This window comes from Vombatus ursinus, unplaced genomic scaffold (genome assembly GCF_900497805.2).
Source record: "Vombatus ursinus unplaced genomic scaffold, bare-nosed wombat genome assembly UNPS02014896.1, whole genome shotgun sequence".
Classification (NCBI taxonomy): Eukaryota; Metazoa; Chordata; class Mammalia; order Diprotodontia; family Vombatidae; genus Vombatus; species Vombatus ursinus.
In genome coordinates, this window is record NW_020954674.1 from 53238 (window position 1) to 64077 (window position 10840).

General features: G+C 34.1%; 1 pseudogene; it reads left to right on the forward strand.

Annotated features, from left to right (window-relative positions):
* Positions 1 to 9202: 9202 nt before the first annotated feature.
* Positions 9203 to 10399, forward strand: LOC114028895 (annotated as a pseudogene).
* The last annotated feature ends 441 nt before the right edge of the window (positions 10400 to 10840 follow it).

Consider the following 10840-nt stretch of genomic DNA (forward strand, 5'->3'; position numbering starts at 1 on the left):
CTGGAAACAGGTTGAATTATTTTAGTATTAATGCATTTCCTTACAAAGCCATTTGTCTTTTCTGTATGTGAAAATCTATTAAGCATTTTGCACAGTTTAATGTAATTTTCTTTCCAAAAGGATTCAGAATATTTCTATGGCAAAAAATAAAGTTTCTGTTACAAAGCTTTCTTCAAATCTCTTGTTCTTATGTGCATGATTGACATGCAGATGAGAGGAGAAGAGGGTAAGAGGATGAGAGACGTTCTATACAGCAGCTTTGCAAAGCAAAATTAAAACACACAAATACGCTGTAAAATGAGGGGCTTTTGGAACAAGTGATCTCTAAGGCCCCTTTGAGCTTTGACTGTCTATGGTTATATTGATATATGGTAATATAAACTTTTAAATACAGGCCTTCTTGACTTCTAGCTATTGGATAGTAGCTCTCATCCCTTTGGTACTCTGAAGCAATTGATGTCAGAGTGGACAGAAATTCAAGTTGGTATACGGTTATCAGGATTTGGAATGGAAAGATCCATGATGGAATTCGAATTAAAAAATATAAGAGATTGACACCTTCTTACACTGGACACTGACTGACTAAAAGTAAGCTTTAATATTGGTTTTTTATCAGAGATCATTAGAGAATAACATTATAATAAACTATTTTATGGAAAGCACTGGATGCAAAATAGATAGTACAAGGGGATACCTATGTATCCCCTATTCTCCAGCCTTATTTACTTACTCTTTCCTCCTCAACATCATATTCTCATATCCAAGTTTTTAAGGAAATCCATGTTATCTCCATTTTAAATGCAGTGCCAAGAAATGCTTATTTTTGAATGTTATTTGTTAAAGCCCTTATTTTTAGTGTACCTGCCATGGTCATTCCTTTTTAGACTCCATATAAACAAACATTGGTAAGTAGACAAGCACTATTATAGTTTTTGATCAGTAAGATTAAATTTCACAGATTTACAAACATTAATCAAGGAAAATGCCAAAGTCCCATTTCATTTGTGGTAAATAAAATATTGGGGTTTTTTATAAGCTTTAAATATCAGGTTCTAGTTAGAAAGACCTCTGTGTCATTGACTAGAAGAACCTGATCAGAGGAACATAACTGATTACACAAAGACAAACCATAAAAATTCCACTTGGAATGTTCAGTTCTCACCCAAGACAATATCATTCTGAGAGCTTTTTAAGTACAGTTCTCCTCACAGCATATTTCTAGAATTTTCCCTAGATATATTACTTGATTTAATAATTCCATTTAACCTGTAAATCTCTGATACTCTGACCCTCCAATCTGAAGTCAAATGAATCTGATGCAATATCTGTTGATTAAAAATGAAAAAAAACTTTTTAGACTATTCCAAAATTGGGTTCCCATCCTCTAAGCAAATAATAACACATGCATGAGAAATTGTATTTACACATATAATTAGGATATAAGAAGCCCCAGCTCTCTTTTAGGAATGATGAGCTATTATGCTAGTGCCTTAATATATTTAGGGTTATACAATGTAATATTTTACTTCATTCAGACCTAGAAATATCTAAACATCTACCTGTCCTGACAACCTAAAAATTGGGCCTAGTTCAATAAAAAATGGGATGTGGTGGAGGGAGCAGCCTTGTCCCAGCAAAGCCATGTGAGGAGTATGTATGTCCTACCATCAATTTAAAAAACTTTGGACTTTAAGAGTTTTTCTTTGATGCAAAAAGGCCTGGCTAAAGCCAGAAAAGCAAAACTGGATTGTTTCCAAATTGTCTTGAGTTTTCCTGCTTATGTCCATTGTTTGGCAGTTGAAAAACATTATAAAAGAAGTTCAAGAGGGAATGCACACTTTTTATAATTCCCCAAACCTCTCACCAAAAAATAAATTTGCTGTTTGGGAGATTGTTTTGTTTTGTTTTTAACCATTAGGGTCAATAATTATCTAGCTTTATAGAAGGAATAAAACTGATCTTTATGTGTAGCTTGGAGATTCAGTCCCATTACTTTGACGGACTTCGTGTAGATCATTTTATCTCTTTCATCCTATCATTACTTAAGATTTAGATTGTAAAGCAGTGTCATATTTCCCCTCTTTTCTCCTCTCTCTCCCCTCCAGTTTCCATTTTTAACAGTAATTGACTTGTAAAGCAAGGGTTCTTTACTTGGGATCTTTGAACTTCGCTTTAAAAAAATATGTTGACTATATTTCAGTATAGTTGAATTCCCTTATATTCTACTATGTATTTTAATTCATGAATTTAAAAACATTATTCTAATAAGAGGTCAATCCATAGGCTTCAGTAGATTGCCAAAGGGGTTTATGACACACAAAAAGGCTAAGATGATTTAAAGTTAGGTAACATTTTTTGTCTCTTTCTTGCTAGCTTTTTACCAAAATAGTCAAGTAGAGAAAATATTTCTTGAGAAATATAATTTGGTCTCCATTTTGGGAGTTTGTTAATTTTTTTTTCCTGTTGCTTTTAAATATGAATATTTTCCCCATATCCTATAACTTCTATAGTTCAGTGTAGATATAGAAGAAACTCTCTCTGCACTTAGACTATACATTATAAATTCTCATTCCTCCTCCTTTCTCCCCCCCTTTTTTAAAACTACAGAACACTCTTTTTTCAGCCATAGATGCAGGATATATTCCTATGGAATATTTTCCTGAAGCTATAAAATCTGGATTCCTCAGAAAGAATCCCAAAGAAATTTCATTTTCAGATTCACCATGTAAAGAATTAGAAAATCTATTCATCTGAATCAATAAATGTAAAATAACACTTTTAATTTTCTTTCCAAAGTGCCTCAGTGTCCACAAGAAGAAAGACCACAAGAAAATACTGAAGCATATTGAGGGACTTCAAATAATACAAAAAGCGTTGATAAATTTTAACAATGAAATTTATAATAAAGAGAGACAACTGGGAGATAGGACATAAATGGAAAAATATTATCAGTGATGTAATATTTATTTTAATCATTCCACTTTCACACAAATATTGTTTTGGCAGAGGATAGGTCTACATAAGTTCAAAGCTGTTAATGTTATATATATAACATACAATGCATGCTATAATGTGTTTCTAAATAAATTGATTATAATATACACATATGCTCTCCTTTTTGTGGGCTCTAGATCTGGAATTTCATCAGTGTGAGTGAAGGCATAGTGCAAAAAGAAATTCCCCCCTTCCCCAATCCAGGAGATTTTCAGTTTTTTTAAATTATGTCTGAACTTTGTGACCACTGCCTATACCAGCTTTAGAAAACTGGCCTTGAATACTAAGCTGTTACTTGTCACAGAGTACTTAATATATGTTGATGCAGAACCTGAAACTAGGTCTTCTCCTCAAATTCAATTCTCTCTCCACTTTGCTATGTTAATTTTGCTTCAGAATCCATATGTAATCAAAATAAATAAATAGCTATACATATTATGGATTTTCTATGATAAAAAGTATATATGTTGTCCATAAAACCTCCTCCTCCTCACCTTCTCCATTAACTACTGCTACTACCATAGTTTCTCTACAGTTTTTTGTGTCATAATCCAAATCATAGATCATGAGCTCTTAAGTACTATTTTACATTTATTAGTGTCTGTTACAGAATTGTTACTTTCCCCTCAAAGTATTTAATTAAATAACCTCATAAATTCTCCATTAAATTCTCAACTCATTCTCTCACAAACATATAAGAGCTCAGTGGGAAAAGTCTATCTACTTAGGACTTCTATATGGGCCATCTGTACATGGAGAACACACATGGCAAGGGGCCCTTTGTGAGATGGTGCACATAGAGGAAAATGTGTGAACAGAACACATATATGGAGAGGCAGTGAAGTTAGGGCAAATGGATATCCCTAAACTATTGTAGATAAGGAGAGTGTTGCTATATGTAGGGTATCAGTTGGAGGTACATGATCAGCCTGGATATAATCAGAAAGCCAACTGGACATGACCATTCCTTACAGATAATGAATATTTTTGAAGAGCCAAAAGTTTTCTCTATTGTACAAAAAAAGGCTTTCCAAAATATCTTTTCATGTATGTGTTACTTGATGCAAAGCAGGAAGCCATTTCTAGTTCATCAAACTGATGCAGAGGTTTTTTTTTTTTTAATCCCTTCCAACTGCTTCCCTTTTTATCATAGGTGAAATAATTTTATTTGCACAGAAGCTTTTCAGTTGCATATAATCATAGTTTTCTCTTTTATTTTGTAATTGCACTTATAAGTGCACTAGTACTTGCTTGGTTAAGAATATATCTCTTGCCCATAACTATGAAAAATTTATGATTTGCTTCTCTAAAATTTTATGATATTAAGGTAATATATTAATTTAGATTGTATTATGGAATATAGTGTTAAATGTTACTCTTAAGCCTAATTTCTAAAAATTACTTTCCTGTTTTCCCCAACAATTTTAATCAAAGAAGCATTTCTTCCCTAAGTTATTTCTTTCCCAGTTTATCAAACACTGGGCTATCTAGTTCCATTGTTTCTGATTCTCCCTGTTGTGGTCTATTCTATTGATCTATCTCTCTATTTTTAAACCAGTAGCATGTGGTTTTGATGAATGTTGCTTTATAATATAGTTTGAGGTCTAGACTTGATATTTCGTAAAGAGATGTAATCTGTCTCTACCTTTTCTCAATATTTCCCTTGATATTATAGATCTTTTGTTATTTTCCAAATTGAATTGTTATTATTCTACTGAGTTTTGTAAAGTAACTTTTAAAAATTTGATTGGGAGAGCAATAAAATGGTTAATTCATGGTGGTATTGCAATTTTCATCATATTATCATGCCCCAGTTATGAGTAATGAACATTTCTCCAGGTATTTACAATGTTCTTTTTTTCTTTAAGGAACATATTATATTATTTATACAAATATTTTGTGTATTTTAGTAGATTGATCCACAGATGTTATTTGTAGTCATTTCATAATTATTTGCAGTGGGATTTCTTTTTCTCTTATTGCCTATTGAATTTCTGTTCTTATCATATAGAAATGCTATTAATTTTTTGAGAGTTTATTTTTAGGATGTAAATTTGTTGAACTATTGTCTCAATTACTATTTCTCCTGATTTCCTAGGATTTTCTGAGTAAACCATCAGGTCATAAGCAAATAATAATACCTAGATATTCCTATGTGCCCATCTTTATTATGCTTTTTATTTCTTTTCCTTACCTTGTTGCAATTACTAGCATTTCCAGAACTATTTTCAAATAATAGTGGGGAGAATGGGTATTCTTGCTTTACTCCTGTATTTATTGGGAAAGCTTCTAGAGTGTCTCAATTTCACATAATGCTTATTTTTAAAACTACAGATGCTTTTTATTTTGTACATATGTGTGCATATATGTACACACATTATTTATTTATTTATTTAAGGTCCCTCCATGTCTATAATTAGAAGGGCATTTTAGTCTAAATAGATGTTATATTTTGTCAAAAATCATCTATTAAGATGATTCTGTAGTTTTGGTTGTTTTCATTTTCAATGATTTTATTAATAATTTTTCTAATGTTGAACTATCCTTGTATATCTGGTATAAATCCAACTTGTTTATCATGAACTGTTTTTTGGATCAGTCACTATAGTCTGATGATAGGATTTTATCTGAAATTCTTAAATCAAAGTTCATTAAAGGTCTGTATTTTTCCTCCTATGCTTTATTTTCCCCTCATTTAGGTATTAGCATTGTATTTATCTCACTAGTGAAATCTAATGGTGCTTTCTCAATTTGTGAATATATCTTATGTATTATTGTTACTACTCTTTGAAAGTTTGACACAATTCAGGACCAGGAGATTACTGCATACTTCCCTTGCTATCCCCACCCCCCACTTTGATATGACTAGCTTACAGTTAGTTCTATTTCTTTTTTCTGAGATTGGATTATTAAAAAAAACCATATTTGGTCTTTTCTAAGTTTGGATAGTTTATATTTTTGAAGATTTTCTTTTATTTCTTTTGTGTTCTCAGTTTTGTTACCATGAAATTGTATAATACTGAATAATTCTTTTTTTATTTCCTGTAGTTTTGTTGTGAATTTACTGTCTACTAAGTTGTTGGTTGGATTTTCTATCATCTTCTTTTTAATCAGATTGGTAAAATTTCATCAATTTTGTTAGTCATTTCAAAGTACCAACTTTTAGTTTTATTCATTATTTCCAAACTAGATTTTTTATTTTTATTTTTTGGTTTCCAGTCTATTTTTCCTCTGATTTTTAGTATTTTCTTTTTATGACCCCTTCCTTTTTGTATATTTGTTGACTTTCCAATTTTTTAATGTATGCTCAGTTCATTAATTCTTCCCTTTCCTATTTTGTTAATGTATATTTGCAGAATAATTTTTTCTTTTTTTTTTCTTTAACTGCATTACAGAAATTTTACCATGTTATTTCACCATCATCATTTTCCACTTGGATTTCTACTTTTTCATTAGGTTAGGTAGAATGTTATCAATTTTCACATATTTTTCAAGGAACTATTAGTTTTATCAATTTCTATTTCATTTTTTTCCAATTTATCTATATCTTTTAAAAATTATAGTTTATATCTTAAATTGAAAAAAATTGACATGACCTCCTCCAACCCCAATTGCACATACAATAGTTGATAACGTATGAAAAATAAACTCTTTTATGAACATATACTGTCAATAAAAACAAATTTCTACAATGGCCATGTCCAACAAATACGTATGTCTCATTCTGTACTCTAACAGGAGGTAAGGGCCATGTTTAATCATCAGGCCTCCTGAATCATGGTTGGTCATTACAATGAAGAGAGTTACTAATTCTTTCAAAGTTTTTTGTCATTACCATATTGCTCTCCTGGTTCTGTACACTTGTCTCTCCATCATACATTACAAGTCATCCCAGTTTTCTCTCAAACCACCCCTTTCATCATTTCTTGAAGCACAGCACAATAGTGTTCCAGCACATTTATATTACATAACTTGTTCAACTATTCCCCCGTTTCTGGGCACCCCTTCAGATTTCCATTCTTTGCCACCTCCAAAAAAGCTACAAATATATTTTTATATCATTAGAGTTCATTTTGTTTATGACTATCACTCCTTTAATTTTGCCTCTCTCTAATTTCCCCTTTCTTCCACAATAAGATCAGCTATATCTCCACTAGGGTCTACAGGGAATGTTACTCTTTAATATGAGCAGCTTAAGTCACTTTTTAATAATAGTGGCTCAAGTCACTCTTTAATAATAGCAACTCAAGCCATGATATCAGTGTGTTTCCCCTATAGTTTACCAAACGTGTTTAAGAGCCAGTTTGTTTTTAAACAATGAACATTAATTAGCTTTGAAAAGGGATATTTGCTTCAACAATATAGCAAGAAGAGAAGTTACAAATGTTACAGGTAGACTTTCTCCTACACCACTATAGTCACAGGCAAGGGTGAGATCAGACTTAACATGGATTTGCCTCACCAAATTTACTTTACAAATCCATCATTGACAGTAGATGGATTTGTTGACATCTCTGCTACTGCTTTTAAGCAAATTCCAGCATGGACACCATCTTCTAGACTTTCTGTAACTGGATCTTCTGAACTTTCAAAACTCATGAAGCCTAGCCATCTCCATTTTCTTTTACCTAAAAGCAGGCAAGAATAGACACTGAATGACAGACACAATAGTGGGGCAATATACTCTTAGCTTTAGCTCATACCTAGATGGGATAGGGTCTGAGAACACCGGATCCTCCCCACACACTGGACAGGGAGGAAAGAGCCTGACCAAGAGTCTCCCTCCAGATGCCTTTTGAGTATACCCCAGTTCCAGCTCCCGCAGCCAATAAAAAAGGGCTCTCTTTACCACATTGTTCAAGGACCCAAACCAATTGCAGAATATCTGCAAACACTCCAGATTATACGCTGATTACATTAGCAGATCATGTTATGCCAGCTCATAAACACTGGTGTCTTTGGTTGCTCTTCTATTACACTCACAACAAAGAATTCTAATAGAAGTAAGAAAAACAACATGAATATATAAGACCAATCACCATTTCCTAACGGAAAGTCATCAAAGGAATGAATTTGCTGTTCTCAAAAGAAATACTGCAAACTAGGGCAGCTACATGGTGCAATAGATAGATCACAGGCCCTGGATTCAGTTAAAATATGGCCTGTGTGAACCTGGGCAAGTCACTTCACCCCATTGCCTCGCCAAAAAAAAAAAGAAAAGAAAAATTGCAAACTATCAACAACCATGTTAAACATTACTTCAAATCACTAATAAAATTAAAATAAAAAAAATACTGGGATTTCACCTCATATCTAAAAAAGAGGCAAAGATGACCAAAAGTGAGAATAGTCAAATTTTGGAGAGGCTATACAGAGATGAGCACAATACTAACATGTTCCATTCAACATTCCATACTTCCAAACAATTTGGAAGTATACTTTAAAAAAGTGATTAAAATGTCTTGAATATCTTACTCTCAAGCGTACAATATCAGGAAATCAAAGACAAAAGGCCCCCTAGAATCTAAATATTCATTATAACATTTGATTGTAACACTGCTAGAGGCAGCTAGGTGGCAAAGTGGATCTGAGGAAGATCTGAGTTCAAATGTGATCTCAGATACTTACTAGCTGTGAGACCCTGAGTGACTCACTTAACCGCTGCCTGCTTCAGTTTCCTCAATAAAATGGGGATAATAGCACCTACCACACAGGGTTACTATAGGATCAAATGAGATTTTTGGAAAGTGCTTAGCACAATGCAACTTGAAACATAGTAGATGTCATGTAAATGGTCTCTTCCTGAATTATGTTCTAGCAAATACAAGTGGTTTCTAGGAACTGTTGCTCTCGGTAAAGGATTGCTCCTAAGTCTTATGGTGCCTGAATCTATATGGAGGACAAAAGGCCTGACTGGATCTGCAGAGGCCAACCCTGGCACAAGTATGAGTCACTTGACCAAGTCTTTAAAATGTTGTATATATTTGTGGGCCCATCAATCTTTAAATATCTTCCCAGAGTTTCAAGTGAATGCATCTTTCCTATCTTTCTGCTTTTGGTTCTCTTCAATTGTCTACTCAGAAGGTGGTTCAGTGGTTTAACAATAGTGGCAGTATGGACAGCGACTGTGACAGTACCAGCTGCAACTTGGAAGGAGGAGGAGGGCTTCTGCCCAGGGTGTCAGTGGGGCCTGGCGGGCCTGGCCAAGCAAACAAAGGAGACAATGGCAGGGCATAATCAACTCTGCATTTGCCATTGGATTACTAAGCACGTTGCTATATGGCTAAAAGATGAAGTTTTTTTGAGTATGTGGATATCTTATGCAATAAACATAGACTTGGTGGATTCACATTGCTAACATTGACTGAATATGACCTATGGGCACCTCCTCTGGAAATTAAAGTCTTGGGAGACATCAAAAGGCTGATGTTATCAATATGTAAACTGCAAAAAGTATATATATTGACGTTTTGGAAGAGATGGGTTACAACAGTGACAGTCTCCTTGACCTCATGTCACCTTACATCAGTGTTCTGCAAGGCTCAGACTGGCTTTGTAATGAGGAACTATCACATGACTGTGATGGACTATCACTGACTTGAATTCAGATCAGGACCAGTACATGAATGGGAGGAACAAACACATGGTTAGAAGATTAGACCCAGAATAATGGAAGACCATATTGAGTTGGGTAGATGTGTTTATAGTATTTGGGTTTACATCCTTCATCATGGTTATAGTCCATGAACGAGTGCCTGACATGCAGACTTATCCACCACTACCAGATATGTTTCTAGATAGTGTCCCTAGGATTCTGTGGGCCTTTGCCATGACAGAAGTGTGTGGTGTCATTCTCTGTTACACCTGGCTGCTAGTGCTTCTCCTTCACAAATACAGGACAGCATCTCCAGTGTTCTAGAAAGTTGTCTGGCAGTGTTTGGGAAAAACTGCACCGAGCCTTGGCCATATGGAGTGGCTTTGGTATGACCTTGACTGGAGTACACACTTGTGGAGATTATACGTTCAGTGGCCGCACAGTTGTCCTGACTACGCTGAATTTCTTTGTTACTATTGCGAATGTACACCAAGAAGCTGGAACTTTTTGCATACTCTGTCCTGGGTCATCAACCTCTTTGGAATCTTCTTCATTCTGACTGCACATGAACATTACTCCATTGATGTGTTTATTGCCTTTTGTATCACCACAAGACTCTTTTTGTATCACCACAAGACTCTTTTTGTATTACCACACTCTGGCCAACACCAGAATGTATCAGCAGAGTAGGACAGCAAGGATCTGGTTCCCCATGTTTTCTTTTTTTTATGCAGTATTAATGGTACAGTACTTAATGAGTATTGTTGGCCTTTTGCAAAACCTGAAGTAATGGAAAGATTAATTGGTTGAAGAATGTGTCTTCGTAAAGGATGCATGATCAAATATACAGAAATAGTTTCAAAAACTAATAACCTTATTTTTTCCCCTCTTGTGTTTCTGAATGTTAGTTGACAGAGTGGGGCTTTCTGTGCTTAGCAAGGTTGTAGTTGTAAAAAGTAAACCTTGAATAGTCACGAGTATTCATGTAGGTATTTGAACAGAAAGCTCAAATAATCTTTTTTTCCTTTTAGGGGAGGGGCAGGGAGAGAGAGTGCAGATTTTGTGTTAGTATTTTGAGATAGGTATATTTCTTGTTGAAAAGAAGATTTCTGCTGATTATTGACATGATTATATTCAAGAAGTAATATTTTGTGAAAGCTGCTTCCAGTTATCTTCAAAGAAAAAAAATCCATGTGCAATACTTGTCATTTAAGCAGATCTCTCTCTCTCTCTCTCTGTGTCTTCCCCCGC